The following is a 17,374-nucleotide window of genomic DNA, read 5'->3' as shown; positions in this document are numbered from 1 at the left end:
ACCTTTGTACAGGCGGCATGGAGGTACCCCATTGTAACACTTGGTCAAAACATGTGCATTGCAAAGATCCGGTAGTCCAAGTTAATTAGGACAAGGTGCGGGCACTATTAGTATACTATGCATGAGACTTGCAACTTGTAAGATATAACTTTCATAACTCATATGCTTTATTACTACCGTTGAAAAAATTGTTTCATGTTTTCAAAATAAAAGCTCTAGCACAAATATAGCAATCGATGCTTTCCTCTTTGAAGGACCATTCTCTTTACTTTTATGTTGAGTCGAGTTCACCTATTTCTCTCCACCTCAAGAAGCAAACACTTGTGTGAACCGTGCATTGATTCCTACATATTTGCATATTGTACTTGTTATATTACTCTATGTTGACAATTATCCATGAGATATACATGTTACAAGTTGAAAGCAACCGCTGAAACTTAATCTTCCTTTGTGTTGCTTCAATACCTTTACTTTGATTTATTGCTTTATGAGTTAACTCTTATGCAAGACTTATTAATACTTGTCTTGAAGTACTATTCATGAAAAGTCTTTGCTATATGATTCACTTGTTTACTCATGTCATCACCATTGTTATGATCGCTGCATCCACTACATATGTTTACAAATAGTATGATCAAGGTTATGATGGCATATCACTTCAGAAATTATCTTTGTTATCGTTTTACCTGCTCGGGACGAGCAGAACTAAGCTTGGGGATGCTTGATACGTCTCCGACGTATCGATAATTTCTTATGTTCTATGCCATATTATTGATGATACCTACATGTTTTATGCACACTTTATGTCATATTAGTGCATTTTCTGGAACTAACCTATTAACAAGATGCCGAAGTGCCAGTTCCTGTTTTCTGCTGTTTTTGGTTTCAGAAATCCTAGTAACGAAATATTCTCGGAATTGGACGAAACGAAAACCCAGGGGCCTATTTTTCCACGGAGCTTCCAGAAGACCGAAGAACACACGAAGTGGGGGCCACGAGGTGGCCAGGCTATAGGGCGGCGCGGCCCAGGCCTTGGCCGCGCCGACCTATAGTGTGGGCCCCTCGTGACGCCCCTTGACCTGCCCTTCCGCCTACTTAAAGCCTCCGTCGCGAAACCCCTGAGGCGAAAAAACCACGATACGGAAAACCTTACTGAGACGCCGTCACCGCCGATCCCATCTCGGGGATTCCGGAGATCTCCTCGGCACCCTGCCGGAGAGGGATTCATCTCCCGGAGGACTCTACACCACCATGGTCGCCTCCGGAGTGATGAGTGAGTAGTTCACCCCTGGACTATGGGTCCATAGCAGTAGCTAGATGGTTGTCTTCTCCTCATTGTGCTTCATTGTTGGATCTTGTGAGCTGCCTAACATGATCAAGATCATCTATCCGTAATTCTATATGTTGTGTTTGTCGGGATCCGATGGATAGAGAATACTATGTCATGTTAATTATCAAGTTATTATACATGTGTTGTTTATGATCTTGCATGCTCTCCGTTTCTAGTAGAGGCTCGGCCAAGTTTTTACTTTTAACTCCAAGAGGGAGTACTTATGCTCGATAGTGGGTTCATGCTCGCATTGACACCGGGACAGTGATGAGAAAGTTCTAAGGTTGTGTTGTGCTTGTTGCCACTAGGGATAAAACATTGGCGCTATGTCCGAGGATGTAGTTGTTGATTACATTACGCACCATACTTAATGCAATTGTCCGTTGTTTAGCAACTTAATACTGGAGGGGTTCGGATGATAACTCGAAGGTGGACTTTTTAGGCATAGATGCGGTTGGATGGCGGTCTATGTACTTTGTCGTAATGCCCAATTAAATCTCACTATACTTATCATGTCATGTATGTGCATTGTTATGCCCTCTCTATTTGTCAATTGCCCGACTATAATTTGTTCACCCAACATGCTTTTATCTTATGGGAGAGACACCTCTAGTGAACTGTGGACCCCGGTCCATTCTTTAATACTGAAATACAAATCTGTTGTAATACTTGTTTTACTATTTTCTCTGCAAACAATCATCTTCCACACAATACGGTTAATCCTTTGTTACAGCAAGCCGGTGAGATTGACAACCTCACTGTTTTGTTGGGGCAAAGTACTTTGGTTGTGTTGTGCAGGTTCCACGTTGGCGCCGGAATCTCCGGTGTTGCGCCGCACTACATCCCGCTGCCATCAACCTTCAACGTGCTTCTTGGCTCCTCCCGGTTCGATAAACCTTGGTTTCTTTCGAGGGAAAACTTGCTGCTGTGCGCATCATACCTTCCTCTTGGGGTTGCCCAACGAACGTGTGAAATACACGCCATCAGCCTCCGGCTCCGCCTGAGCCGCTGCCGGGTCGATGTTCTGCGCGATGGGCGTTGCCAGCACGTTCATCGCCGCTTGGAGTGGTGTTTCCGGTGGTGCGGAAGATGCCCCCGCAGCGCCAGCGTCGCGCTCCAGCGGTGGCTTGGCCGCACGGGTCGAAGCCGCACGGCCAGCACCTTCATCCACAGCCTCCTTGCCTGCGCCGACTGCGCCGGTCATCATCACCTCGACGCTGCCGGCGGCGCGGCCAGCACAGAGCCACCTTGGCGGGTTCGGTGCCACCAGCACCGGCGAGAGGCGCTGGCGCACAGGGACGGTGCCGAAGTAGACGCGGTGGCTGCCGAACTCGATGATGCGGCCGTTCTTGGGGAAGATGCCGCCATTGGCGAAGCAGCCCGCGTTGTCGTTGATGAAGTCCATGGAGTAGAGGCGCTGGACGAGCGCAGACACCGTCCGTTCGCCGGCGACCTCGAGGATGCCCGCCCGAATATGAACTCCAGCAAGCGCCACTTCATGCCCCACGGTGGGCGCCAACTGTCGTCGTGGGGAACAGACATATGCCATAAGATGTCTTAAGATGGGGCCGAATGGACGCTAGAGGATTCGGGGGAGGGTTTATGACTAGGTGGGATGAACTTCCGGATGCTTTCCTCAAGATCTTAGCCAAGGCTAGAGGTAGAAGAAGAACGACATAAGGAAGAACTCGCTCTAGATCATCTTCTTTATTGATCTCCACATGTTACAAGTTTCTGAGTACAAGGGCTCACTTATGCGTACGTGTGTGCGTCGTGCCCGTGAAGGGGGTTACCCCCTCTCCTTATATAGGGGAGAGGGTGGCTTACAGGGGAAGAAACCCTAGAAACCCTAATGGCATCTTTGACTAGACAAACTACTTTACAAAGTTACTTTAATCATAGATGACACCGGGGTCTTCTTTAATCACGGAGGCTGACGTCCTCCGGCTTCTTTCATCGTCATCCTCTTCTTTATCGTCAGGCCTTCGTTTAAAGCTACTTTGCTTAGCTCATCTTTGTCCTCTAGCTCTGGAGAGAATCTTTGACCAGTCCTACCGACGTGCTACGGTGCACCTCTTACCGGTAGCCCGGTGTCTTTTCTATCCGGTTCCGGTATACCTCTTCTGGGGATACCGGCTTAGCTTCACTTAGCCAAATCCTTAACTTCGTGCTCCGGTGTAAACATTAAACCGGTATCTTGATGGCCTAAACCATCCGGTTTTGGCATACCTTTGGCATACCGGGGGTCATCCCCCCAACACCAAACGTTTCCTTACCCCAATGGGTATCTTCTATAGGAAAGACAGCATAACCATTGGTAAGCTAGTTAAGACTGAATTGATAAGGACTAACCTATCACCATAGGATAATAATTTGCCTTTCCAGCATCCCAACTTGCTCTCAAATCGGGTTTCCACTGGATACCAATCAGAACTCCTGAGCTTTTTATAATGAATTGGAATACCCAAGTATCTAAAGGGGAGTGACCCAGCGTCACATCCAAAGATCTGTCTATATTGGTCATCCTCATCCTTGGCCTTTCCAAAACAAAAAATCTCACTTTTATGAAAATTAATTTTCAGACCCGAAAGCTCTTCAAACAGGCATAAAATTAATTTCATATTGACCGCCTTTTATAAATCATGTTCTAAAAACAGGATCGTATCATCAGCGTATTGTAGTATCGAGATACCACCCTCAACAAGATGAGGAATAAGTCCTCCTACTTGACCATCTTCTTTAGCACGCTGAATTAGGATGGCAAGCATGTCCACTACAATATTAAAAAGCATTGGTGATAGAGGATCCCCTTGGCACAACCCTTTTTTGGTCTGAAAATAATGACCAATGTCATCATTAACCTTGACCCCCACACTTCACCCTTGCACAAACTGCTGAACAATTCTAATCCACTCCAGAGCAAAACCCTTCATTCTCAGCGTTTGTTGTAAAAAAGGCCATTTGACCTTATCATAAGCCTTTTCGACATCAATTATAAATAAAACCCCATCCATTTTCTTATTGTGTAACTCATGAATTGTTTCATGTAGAATAACCACCCCTTCCAAAATATTTCTACCCGGTATAAAAGTAGATTGTGTTGGTTTAATGATTCTTGGGGCAATCCCCGTTATTCGATTAGTACCGGCCTTTGTAAAAAAAATTAAACATACATTTAGCAAACAAATAGGTCTATATTGCTGAATTTGTACTGCATCTTATTTTTTGGGAAGCAATGTAATTACGCCAAAATTAAGTTTATAGAGAGGCAAATCCTCGCTACTAAACTGAGCAAAAAGCGCCATTAAATCCATCTTTATTACTTCCAAATTTTTTTGATAAAACTCCACCGGAAAACCATCTGGGCCAGGAGCTTTATTTAGTTCCATCCGTGAGATTGCCTCAAACACCTCCTCTTCCGAAAAGGAGCTGTCAAGATGCCATTTTTAGGCGATGAGATTTGCGGAATATCTTGTATCCTATCCTCCACTAAGGATAAATTACTTGGTGTCGTTGCCCCAAATAATTTTTATAAAACTCCGTAATATAAACCTTTAGATTATCTTCTCCTACTATAGTTCCTGCTTGTTGTTCTAACTGGAAATTTTTCTTTTTCCTATGTTTACCATTTGAAATTAAGTGAAAATACTTCGTAGTATTTCCTCCCTCTTGGATATGTTTAACTTTCGCTCGTTGAGCCTATTTAGACTCCTCATCCCTTCTCAATTTATTTAATCTCTCATTTGCTTTTTTAAGCTCCTCCCTTTCATTCGAATTCAAAGAAGTTGTTTCCGCTTTCACATCCAAAAGATCAATAATAGATAAAAAAAATTCTTTTTCTTTTTTATATTTTCCACTTTGGTTCTTCGCCCACCCTTTCAGAAATCTTCTAATATGTCTCAACTTATTCAACGAAACTTCCATAGGATTTTCTCCCTGCAACACCGAATTCCATTCCTTTGCTATCATATCATAAAAACCTTCCTGTCTCAACCAAAATAACTCAAAAGAAAATTTCCCCAAATGAGCTTTTATTTCCGAATCAATAAGTATCGGAGTGTGATCCGAATCCTCTCTTGGTAGTGCCCGGACAGTGACAAGTGGAAATTTTTGTTCCCATGATATGGATGCTAGAACTCTATCTAACTTCTCATATGTGGGTTCATTACACCGACTTGCCCATGTAAATTGTCTCCCCGACATAGCAATTTCACGTAGATTTAAATGATCTATGATTGCATTAAAAACAAAAGGCCAACATGCCCTAAAGTTATCATTATTTTTTTCTTCTCTCTTTCTCATAATATTGAAATCATCCCCTACCAATATAGGTAATGTTTCAGATTCACATGTCCTTACTAATTATGCCAAAAATTCCGCTTTGTGCGCATCTTGGGCAGCCCATAGACTGGCACCATAAGCCATTCAAAACCATCTCGCTTACATTTAATATGTAGCTTTACACAAAAGTCACCTATGCTAACCTTTAACACCTTAAGCGTATATGAATTTATTCCCACTAGAATACCTCCAGAACAGCCATGAGGTGGTAAACAAAACCAGGAAAAATTATATCCCGCTGCTAGTTGGTTCAAAAAGGGTATAGAGAAATTGGTTCTTCCAGTCTCCAATAACGCTATGAAGTCTAACTTATGCTCCCTAATCACCTCTTAGACAAACAAATGTTTAGCCGTATCTCCAAAACCTCCAGGGTTCCAATTTAAACCTTTTATATTCTGCTTTAAGAAAACTGTTTTTTAACTCGTTTCCTACTGCCCTTGCGAATATTTTTAGTATCATAAACCTTCCTTTGCCTAGTTTTCTTAACCTTCACAACCGTCTCTAATTGATTCACATGATCATCACATCCCAAAGAGAAATCATCCTCCTCTACTAGATCCTCACACAGATTAGAGACTTTTGACATGACAAGAGAAGACAACCCCTCTCCTTCAATGTCCGTTTCATTCGTATTTTTTGCAACATTGTGAGAATACGTTCTTCTTCTAATAACCTAATGCCTTTAATAGACCTTGCCACCCCCCCTCCGATAGACCTAGAGAAACTCCTAAACGATTTGCTCTATGAACTATTTCCTCATCCGGAATATTCATAATGGAGAAATTAGGAGCTGAAGGTTTACCTGAACTGCAAGAAGCCTCACACATCTGTGCCTGTCTCATTGCTTTGTCCATCTGAAGCATATCCACATCAAGCTGGCCCTCCAATCGAGAGCTGGACCTCACTCCAGTTGACGCCTTAGCTATGCCTCCAAATGCAATAACCTCATCCAATGTGGGTGGCACTATCACATTATATGAACTCTCAATCAGAGATAAGGATAGAGACGTTTTAGTATGACTGGAGGAAGACTGAAACGAAATAGAGGACTTACCTTTCATCTTCATCGATGGGGCAATCCCCATCGAGCTTTGAAGATCATTTGTCCCATCCTCTACACTCGTTTCGTTCCCTTTCTCCTTCACCGAAGCATCCAACGACACCTCCCGGTCAAAGTTCAATTCAATATCTGTATCACAAGTAACAGTTCGCTTAATCACATAATTTGACAACTCATTTGGAAAAACAGTCATATTATTTTGTAAACCAGAATTTAAAAAACCGGGTGTAGAGGCCATACCAATTCCTCTACCTGATTCAACCACAGAGGATCCCAAAGCACTGATCCCCACCTGGCCAATCATTGGCATGCCTGTAGCACTGATGGCAGCATCCGCCTCGAAACCGTGTGAAGCCGATGGTGGCTCATGTCCACTTGCCCCCTCCACTTGCTCTCGGATTCTCTGCACCTTCCCACGCACCACACTCCTAGTCGCTGCACTCCCTTCGTCCGCACCGGATCCCGCCTGAGCATCGGCCTCTGCAACATGCACATACGGAAAACCAAAGAAGTTGCCTGCCTAGCCTACTATGCGCTGGTATGGCTGCCGTCATCCAACAACGAACCTTGTTGCACGACAGGCAGTGTAGTGGCAGCTTGCGGGTACACGGCCGCATTGTCCCCGTCTTGGCCCATGCACGCACGCGTGGCAGCATCCCTCTGGCCAGCTGCAGATTCCACCACCGCGCTGAGCTCACCTTGGCTGACGCGTTCCCTCGTGGTTGTATCGCATTGGCCGACGCTCCTGGTGAGCGTTTGCTGCAGCTGCTGCTGCGCACCTGGATGGTCAGCCCCAGCAGCATGGGGGCAGCTACTGTCCCCTGCACACCGGGTCTGCCATGTCCCAATCGTGATGTGGAGATTCCCACCTGGGGCAATCCCAAGGTGGATCTCCAGGGAGCCAAATCTGCATTAAAAGCATCACATAAATTGTCTTTTAGCCCCAAAAAATCAACATGAGATAATATGTTATAAACTTGATTTTTTCAGCCAAAATTGGTGCAGATGAGGGAATACCTTTAGGGCTATATTGTACATTGATAGATCCAACTCTAATCTCCTTAAATTGGTTAGCTTGTAATTGCATCCCATCCACCCCATTATTCTCATATTGCCCACTTTGCTCAATATTATTTAGAGTAGCTCCTCCATCTGAACCTTTTGGGTCCATCTCCATATCATTACCTCCCCCATTGTTATGTTAGCCCTTATTTGCATCCCCATTCACATCATTGCCGTTATTAGCATCAACCATATTCACCTCTTGAACCCCACTAACTGTCTCAACCTCAAAATGCAACTTGAAAAAACCCCGTCTAATGAAAACATCACTGTTAGCAGCAATGAGAGTACGGTCCAAACACCCAATCTTGGTCCTAAGAACCTTGTTGTGTCTAGTATATGCCATATCGACATCCAGAGTCTTTCCAAAAAGGATTCCCACTCCCCATAAGGATAAGTAGTCCGATCTAATGTCACTTGGTAAACCAGATACACGAACCTAAACTTCTGGCAATGAATACAATGGTTCCTACAAAGAAGACCAGCGATCAAAAGTTAAGCAAGATTCCCTGTCTGTGCAAATATAAGTACCAAAATTCTTCAATCTTTGGACCTCCTTCTTACTTGGTAGCTTAACCCTGTAAATGTTTCTTTGATATGAAAAACCTCCCAATGGAACTTATCATATGGAACTATCTTCTTTAGTAGATCAATAATCTTAGGAATAGTCATAGCATCACCATCAAGAGTAACTTTGGCTAGCTTTGGGTTTTCGACCTTGGACTTAAAAGCACCACAAGAAAGCTCAAAGAACATTAGAGCCTCATTTGCATAACCATGTAAAATTGCAGTAGGCTTTGGAGCATGCAAAAGGTGACAACCAGAAGCTGTATGATTAACTGACTCACATAGATCACAAAAAGGAGTAAGACAGTCATCAATATAATGTCCATGTTGTTTGCATCGAAAGCACCCTGTTTTGTCATCTTTTTATTTTCTTTGGAGGGCCTTGGCCCTCATTCTCTTTACCTTTAGTTCCTGCCACCTGTGTATCTTGGGCTCCCTGTGTCGACTGTGGCACTACCTTGGGCACCGCAACCGGAGCCATTACCTGCTGATCCGAAGCCCCTACAACATTTTCAGGATTTGCAATAGTAAAAGGTACACTCTGAGTTGGTTCAGTAACTTTGGTGGTTGCCGTGACTGCTGCGATGATCGCTTGCACCGTTTGATGGAGAAGATCTGCATCTATAGCACTCTGAGCCTGCATGCCATTCACATTTTCTCGAGGACGATACTGATATCCTCCACCACGAGCTGCGTTCCAACGATGGTGATTCCCTCCATACCCATAGTTGTTCCCCATATTGTAACTAGAATTACGCTGAAATCCGTTATTGCCTTCCCAATTATCTTGGTTGTTTCCATTACTCATACCTCCAGAGTTGCTAGCTTCCCCTTGAACAAAATTGCGTCCAGTACCCAAAACAGAACCAGAATTGGTGGCATTAGCGGCATTACCTTGGTATCCTCGAGCAGCACCGTACCCATAGCCTCCACGGCTAGCGCCCATGCCTTGGCGTCCACGCGCAGAAGTGCCGCCTCGGCTTTGGTACCCACCGCGTCCCTGGAAGCCGCCTCTTCCCAGGAAACCTCCCCGTCCCTGGTGGCCTCCATGGCTGACGTTGAAGCCGCCACGGCCAGGGTTGAATCCGCCTTGACCCGCATCACCATTCATGTCGCTCGACAAGTCCTGCCGCCGCACAACTGGTTCGCCCGTCTCGGCCTTTTGCCACGCCAACCCTAACAAACCCCGGAACGCGTGTCCAACGACAGTAGATCCAACCTTTGCTTGTCGTAGGCACAACAACGTTTTGTCCCTGCTCGTCTCTCCCAGGCGGCGGCGGCCAGATCCCATCTCCACCGGCGTGAGCTCTGGGCCCCTCTCCCTCCGCTTGCCGCTCCGGCGGCAGGAGGGGGAGGGGACCTCGTTCCTCCTCCGTTTTGTAGTTTGGGCTTGTCTGCTGTGGTGCGTCGTTGGGGTGGTGGGAGCGGCGCCCGGGCAAATAAATCTGCCTCAACTCCACTCCCACACCGGCGGTGACCTTCACGGCGGCGTCTCGGAGTTGTTGGCAACGTGTGCTTGTCGATCTTTCAGGTCGGCAGCTTGGTCTTCTCGCCGTTCTTTAGATCTGGCGAGATCTGTTTCTCGACGTGTCACTGGCGTTTGTCGTTGTCCACGACGGCGCTGGGGGCCGGGGCGAGGTGGTTCTTCTGGAGCGAATATGTTGGTTCAGAGGTGGTGGATATGCCGTTCTTCTCTGACTTCGTCGATGGGAGGCGGCGTATCTTGGTCCAAGACAGCACGGGGACGTCCCCGGTTGACGTGCCACGGCGACATGTGCCTCGCCGCTTACAGCGAGGCCTGTTCATCGACTCACAAAGCCTCGTTGGCGATGGTGCTCTTTTGGATCTTGCAATGGTGGAGGCTCGGCGTCTCTTCTTGCGTTCGTCTCGACGGCGTTGGAATTGGACGGCGGCCGCTGGCTACGGTGGTTGCAGGAAACCCTAGGGATCGTTTTGTATTTCTCGATCTTTTAGGATTTTATCTGCAAATTCAGGATAATCATTTTATCCCGGTTTGTCTTTTAGTTTCCACATGTGTTGCTTCATGTAACTTGATTTTTCATTAATGGAATATGTGGTTGCTCTCAAAAAAAAAAAAAAACCTTTGCTTGTCGTGGCCCAACGTCACCGTTCGATCGCCCTTCAGTCGATCGATGATTCCTCACAGAGATACACCGAGAAAGTTTTTCTTTTGGGCTAGCCCGCATCCTTGCCAGGTTCAAACGGGAACTTTTTAAACATTCCGAAAATTTCGGATCACGGGACTTACAGGTGATCACCGGCGACCAACATCTCCGGCGAACCACCGTCCATCCGTCGGTGCTATCCAGATAAAACAACGGCTCCAAAACTGGCTTGATGATAGCCTTAAACTTATCAGATCGCCTGCCCAACAACAGAGGAGACGACGAGCACGTACCTTCTGGAGATGCCAGCGCCATTGCTGCTTTGGTCGCCATCCCCTGTTCATCCCTCTTCTTGATCCTTTTGAGTGTACGCCGCGCTAGATCCATCGAGTCTTCAGCGATGTCGCTGTCACTTGTCGACGGTGACGTGTGACAGAGGTACTTCAACGTGGAGTCCATGTATTCTGTAGCCGACGAACCTTCCAGGCCCGACCTCTTCTTCCTCGTCTTCGGACTCATGGAGGAGCCAGAAACGACTACCCCGAAGCCACTCCGGCGAGCCATCTTCATCGCGAGCCTCCTGACTCCCCGCCGGCGACGAGATGGCCCGATCGCCATCGGAGTCTTCTAGGTCGCCTGAAATCCGCCTAACGGTCATATCGAAATGTGTATCTCGGAAAGATCAACGTTGGCGGCAAGCGCGGCCACAACGTTCCCGATGAGTATACTTACAATGCTTTGCTGGATGCTCTCTGCAAGGATGGCAGAATCGACCAAGCTTGCTTTTTGATAGCCTTGGAGATAAATGCACTAAACCTAATCTGGTGACATTTAATTCATTAATATACGGGTTATGCAAAGATTATTAAGTTGATGTTGCATGGTCATTACTGGAAAAGATGGTCTCAGCAGGTTTCACACCAGATACCTACACATACAGTCCATTCATAGAAAACCTGTGCAAGATGAAAGGGGTCAAAAGAAGGCCTGTCCTTTATAGATAAGATGCTAAAAGAGAGTGTGAAGCCCACGACGGTCAATTATACCATTGTAATTGACAAGCTGTTCAAGGAGAGAAACTTCGGATTGGCCAAGAAAATCTGGGGTCAAATGGTTTCACTGGGTTGTGATCCTGATGCAGTTACTTATACCACATCTATGCGTGCTTACTGCAATGAAGGAAGACTTATTGAAGCAGAAAAGGTTTTGAGTGAGATGAACAAAAGTATGGTTACTGTAGACACAATTGCGTATAATACTTTGATGGAGGGGCATGCAAGTATTGGTCAGACAGATTCTGCGGTCTCAATCTTGAAGCATATGGAAAATTTTGCTTCTGTGCCTAATCAGTTTACTTATACCATCTTGCTTAGACATCTCTTACAAAGGAGACTAGCAGAGGGTGTGATTTTGAATGTAGCTGGTGTATGGAAGACCATAGAGCTTAGACATCTCTTACAATCATAGGAATGTTAGTATTTTCTTACAGGAAACATCTGAATACACGTACTCTATGAAACGACAAGAAACAATAATCAGAGCCCATTTTCTTGTTATCATCCATCAACTGAAACTATAATTCAGTTAAACTTGGAGTGACCATGTAGCGCTGCACAAACATGTTTTCAGGTTAGAATAAAAGCAATCTCTAGATATAACAACAATCTAGAAGAACCTTGTTAACTACAGCTCTCTACACATTGGGCTTTGTGTTAGATAATTTTTTTATAATCCTGGATGATTATTTCACATATGTTGTCAAAGGTTATATGATGCTAAATTGTGTTATTAAAAGTCTCTGAACTGTTGTATCTCGACTTTTTGCGAACAGCCAGTTTTATTTATTACTTTGCACATGTTTAGCAAATGTATGAATTGACTCTCTTGATTCTGCAAGCAACACCTGCAGTTACTTATGCTTTTGTCATCCAATCTTAAATCTAGCATTAAGAAATATTTTCTTCCCTGGGAAAAAAAGGAACACGATTTCAGAACAATGTCAGTATTCCTATGAACTATTTTCAGTTAACCGGTGAAGAATAACTGACATCAGAGCAACCTCTATAAATACATGATAGTATGATCTGGAGTGTCAGTGGTTCAGTTGATGATTCTTCCATTCTATAAATAATGATTCGCCATTTACAATCGAAGTCCAATAAATAGTTGGGCCCTTTGTCATTTGGGGAGTTGTTGAATACTGTTCTATCAAATACTTGCTCTTGGGAAAATAAAGTAGATATGTTTTGCACTATGTCATGATCTATTAGTTCTTATTTCTACTTACTTTAAGTGTAAATTTGTGTATATGACCTAGTTTTCCAAGGCCTTGTTTCTGTTTTTCGCAATCCTTCTCATGCTACAGTACTTCATTAGAGCATCTATATATAGGGGATGGGCTGGAGACGTCGGACATATTTGGGGCACGTCAGGACCGAAGCGGCCTCTGGAGCGCACGGCCGGGGGGGGGGTTTAGTGTCCGGCGTGCCCCAATTCCCTTTGGGGGACCTTTGGAGTCGCGACTGGAGATGCTCTTACTGTGGCTATACCTGAGAGCTCCCTCAAACTCCCAAAGGTAGCTACTAATACATCAGTGGTCTTCAGCATCCGCAAACAAGTCAAAGCGCTATCAGTGGTTTTCAGTGTCTTATGATGTCATACCGTTTGTACTTGGGACCATGTTCTTCTATCAGACTGAAGTGCTAAGTCTTAATTCGTCCGTTATCGGTTTATCCAAGGTTTGTGGGCAAGTTGCTCTCTTGGCCTGATGCATGCATTTGTTTTTGTTTTTTTGTCCTGACGCCAGGTTGCTGATCGCTAGCTCCAGCTCTAGGACGATTCCTAGCTCTCCGCCGCAGGTTGTGGGAAGGTGGGATCCCTAGTGGTCGATGTACCTGGGAGGAGGCGCTATCTTCTCGAACAGTAGTGGACTGACATGATGCCACATGCGCCACTGGACAATTTTATTGCAACTTCATCTTTAATTGTTGAAGTGGATATTTTTTTTAAAACATCAGAGGCTTTGTTTGATACAAATACTGAAGTTGGCATGCCTAAACTTGTTATCTGAACAGTCATGTTCTTCAATCTATGGCTATACTTATGTTCTGCAGTTTTCTCAAATTAGCGAGATACTTGTAATTTGAAGTTCGAACTGATCACGAGTGTTGTTAAATTTTAATTTCAGTCAATTGTTTCAGATATCTTCATCTAGATCAGAGCAATGCAATCTATCCGAATTTGAAGAGCACACTGATCACACACAGAGGTTTAACATGCAGAAATATCTGTTTCAGACAATTGCAGCTATCCTTGTCATAGCTACGCGTGTAAAATGGTGAACATTTACCATTTGTTGTCCTGGTGAGACAGATTGATGATGAGGAGCAACAACCACACATAATCAGATTAAACAACATCAAAATAAGTCTGAAAAAGCTGCTTCGCAACTTACCACAACTTGATATGTGTAATTGAAAGAAAAGACATTTTGGTTAGTCAAAAATCCATCAAGTAATGGAACAATAAGAAATAGCGTCAGTGATTGGTAAGGGCATGACTGGTATAGCAGCTGGGCTGTAGAAACCTTGAATTTCTTTTGAATTGTGTTTGTCATCTGGTAGTTGGTTAAGGACTACAGAGCCACATGAAAAAACAACAGTAATGGACATGTGTAACACTGTAGAGCTATGAACATTTTGAAATATCGAAATTTGATCGATCATAAGTTAGTCGTTCAGGAACAGGCTCATTTGGCAATCGGTTCATCAACTCTACAGCATCTTCAGCGTATAACCAACTGGTGTTAGCTAATCAAGGCTTCACTCTAAGAAACACACAGATTCGGTATGCAAGACAAGGATTACCGCCGTCGAGCTTGGCGCGCTGAACGGAGCCGCGCAGGCGCAGGCGCTTGATGGCCCGCCACCACTCCGGCCTGGCGCACTCAATCGGAGCTCACGCCGGCGGCGAGGTGGCTCCCCTCGGCGAGCAGCAGCACCGAGTCGAACTTTCGGTAGACGCGGCTCGATGGCCGGAGCATGGACAGCAATACTGTGCGCCCCGTGCGTGACAGCACCGAGAGCGTGGATACGAGGCGGGACGCGGCGGTGGAGTCAGAGGTGGGCTCGTCGAGGACTAGCAGGCTCGGGTTCACCAGCAGCTTGTGCCCAATGCTCACGCGCTCCGTTCGCTGCCGGACACGCCGCGCACAAACGTGTTGCCCACAATGGTGTCGGCGCACGCGCCGATGGCCGAGCTCGGCGATCAAGGCTTCGGCGGCCACGAGCTTGGCCGAGTTGAGGACAGAGGTGGGGAGCCGCACCATGCCGCGGAAGGCGAGCCTCTCGCGAACGGGGAGGTGCGTGTGGAGCACGTCGTACTGGGGAATGAATCCCGTGCGGAGCTGCACGGCGCGGCACAAGGCGCGGCCACCGGCCAACACGGTGCCGGAGTGGTGGCCGGTGAGGGCTGCCGGGAAAGGGGACATTTTGCAGGGGCTAGGAGATGGCGGTGGTGAGCGAGCGCGGACGGGCGGGCGGCGAAGCAGTATGTCGGTGCGGAGGGGGTGGCAGTGGGTGAGGAGAAGAGGGCGCGTGCGTCACGACGGCCACGCGGGAATGGGACAAGGCGGCGGCCAGAGAGTTGAAGTCGGAAAGGTGAGGGATGCAATCTGAACGCGAAGTTACTTAACTGCCCTTCTATGAAATTAAAATAAACGAATAATTCTAGTACTTTTCAGTACTTTCTAGTACTTTTTTTCCTGTACTTTTCAGTACTACTATTTTTTTCACCGTTGGATTAACTGGCTTGAACGGCTCCTAAATTCTCCAACCATAGTAAAAGTTGTATCTCATATATATCAGTATAAGATGATTTGCCTGTAATTGTCTAAACAAATGTTGAAGACAAACAACTGGTCAGGTTGGCCACTTCCCACTAGTAGAACTTTTGGCTAGTTTTTTTCCTTTTTTCTTTGAGGTCATTGGTACAGCTGCTTGGTCCATTTGTAAGCAAAGGAATGCAAAAGGAAAAAAATTCAACAAGGTATAAACCCTAGTTTTAGCTCCTTGTCCTACTCTTTCAAAAGGGGCATTATCCTGCTTTCTAGAATGAAGGAAGATCTTAGGCTGCCACTCATTTCCTGACTAGACAATTTGTATTTTCTTGGGCTACCCCTTTTGTGCATCCTCTTTCGCTTCATTCTGTACATGTTTTTCCTATTTTACAATAGGGACCCTCTCCTGCAGTTTTCAGCTCAAAAAATATAAAATGACCACTGGCCTTTTGTCAGTTGCTCCAATCTTGAAAGTAATATCACTTCCAAAGTTGAGCATCTATGTGCCTATTTTGTCAGTGTAATATAAATCATAAATGACATAAATTCTGGACTTTATATGTGAAATACTGTGCGCCAAGAGCCAACACTATCTCTTGCAATCAAGTTATTAAGGCCTGGGTCAACTAAGAAACATTATTTGTACCAAGTTATAGAGGTCAAGTTTTGTTCTTCCTTTTATATCTCTTGCACCCATGGATTTGCTGCATCAAGCAATTGTACATCCATCCATGCACTTTGCTGAAGTGTACATCACATGCGTTATTCAGATTCTTCCTTAGATCCGAAGATGACAAGCTGTTCAAGGAGAGAAACTTCGGATTGGCCAAGAAAATCTGGGGTCAAATGGTTTCACTGGGTTGTGATCCTGATGCAGTTACTTATACCACATCTATGCGTGCTTACTGCTATGAAGGAAGACTTATTGAAGCAGAAAAGGTTTTGAGTGAGATGAACAAAAGTATGGTTACTGTAGACACAATTGCGTATAATAATTTGATGGAGGGGCATGCAAGTATTGGTCAGACAGATTCTGCAGCCTCAATCTTGAAGCATATGGAAAATGTTGCTTCTGTGCCTAATCAGTTTACTTATACCATCTTGCTTAGACATCTCTTACAAAGGAGACTAGCAGAGGGTGTGATTTTGAATGTAGCTGGTGTATGGAAGACCATAGAGCTTACTGACATCTTTGAATTGTCTGAGATAATGAATAAGAATAATATTGTTCCTAACACGAATACTTATTCTGCAATCCTGGAGAAGTTCTCTGAAGATGGAAGATCAAAAGAGGTGACATCGTTGGTTTCTCGTATGAAAGATGATAATATATCTTTGAATGAGGACATCTACACTGTTGTCATAATTTGTTTATGCAAATCGAAAATGTATTCGTATGCATGGGTGTTGCTTCGCTCCATGATTGGTCATGGTTTTGCACCACAACTGATGTGCTATCAGCACCTGCTTTGTGGGCTTATTAGTGAAGGACAAGCTAATATGGCTAAAGTAATATTCGGAAACTCTAGGTAGGAGTACTACAATCCTGATGAAATTGTGTGGAAAGTAATCATTGATGGCCTGATCAGAAAGGGCCATTCAGTTTCATGCCATGACATGATATCCAGATTAGAGTAGATGAACTGCAGACCAAGTAATCAAACATATGCAATGTTAGCAGAGGAATTGTCTACCCGGGAATAATATACTGCAACATTCACATGTTGAGCAACGCAGCTGAGCAAAGTTTCCACCAGTTATGCAAAATGTACCTTATCATAAGCTTGTACCCTCACATGCTGGACCCTACTATAGACACCAGAGTTGCAAGTTACATTGATCATTCAACACACACTGAGTTCATATTTTATTGCTCTCTCAAAGGTACTGCACCGATCCTTGGTGTTGTGATTTCTGACTCTTCTTGCTACCGTCATATCATAGCATACTCTGTATTTCCAGGAAGCTTTGACCAAAATGTTAGATGGCAAATTAATCTTGTCCCACTCAATGATCACAACAACTTCTACATAATTGAAGTGGTCTTAAAT

At 45.0% G+C, this 17,374-nt stretch overlaps 1 long non-coding RNA gene and 1 pseudogene across 1 annotated transcript; one reads left to right on the top strand and one right to left on the bottom strand.

The window, feature by feature from the left end:
- The first annotated feature begins 12,956 nt into the window (after nucleotides 1-12,956).
- On the top strand, nucleotides 12,957-13,647 carry LOC124705689. Its single transcript, XR_007004136.1, has 2 exons — nucleotides 12,957-13,061; nucleotides 13,293-13,647. It is a non-coding gene; the product is annotated as an uncharacterized LOC124705689 (long non-coding RNA).
- Nucleotides 13,648-14,432: 785 nt separating this feature from the next.
- On the bottom strand, nucleotides 14,433-14,813 carry LOC124647532 (annotated as a pseudogene).
- Between the last annotated feature and the right edge of the window lie 2,561 nt (nucleotides 14,814-17,374).

The sequence above is a fragment of the Lolium rigidum genome, chromosome 4 (genome assembly GCF_022539505.1).
Source record: "Lolium rigidum isolate FL_2022 chromosome 4, APGP_CSIRO_Lrig_0.1, whole genome shotgun sequence".
Classification (NCBI taxonomy): domain Eukaryota; kingdom Viridiplantae; phylum Streptophyta; class Magnoliopsida; order Poales; family Poaceae; genus Lolium; species Lolium rigidum.
Note: the sequence above shows the minus strand (reverse complement) of the source record. Positions and strands in the feature narration are given on the sequence as shown.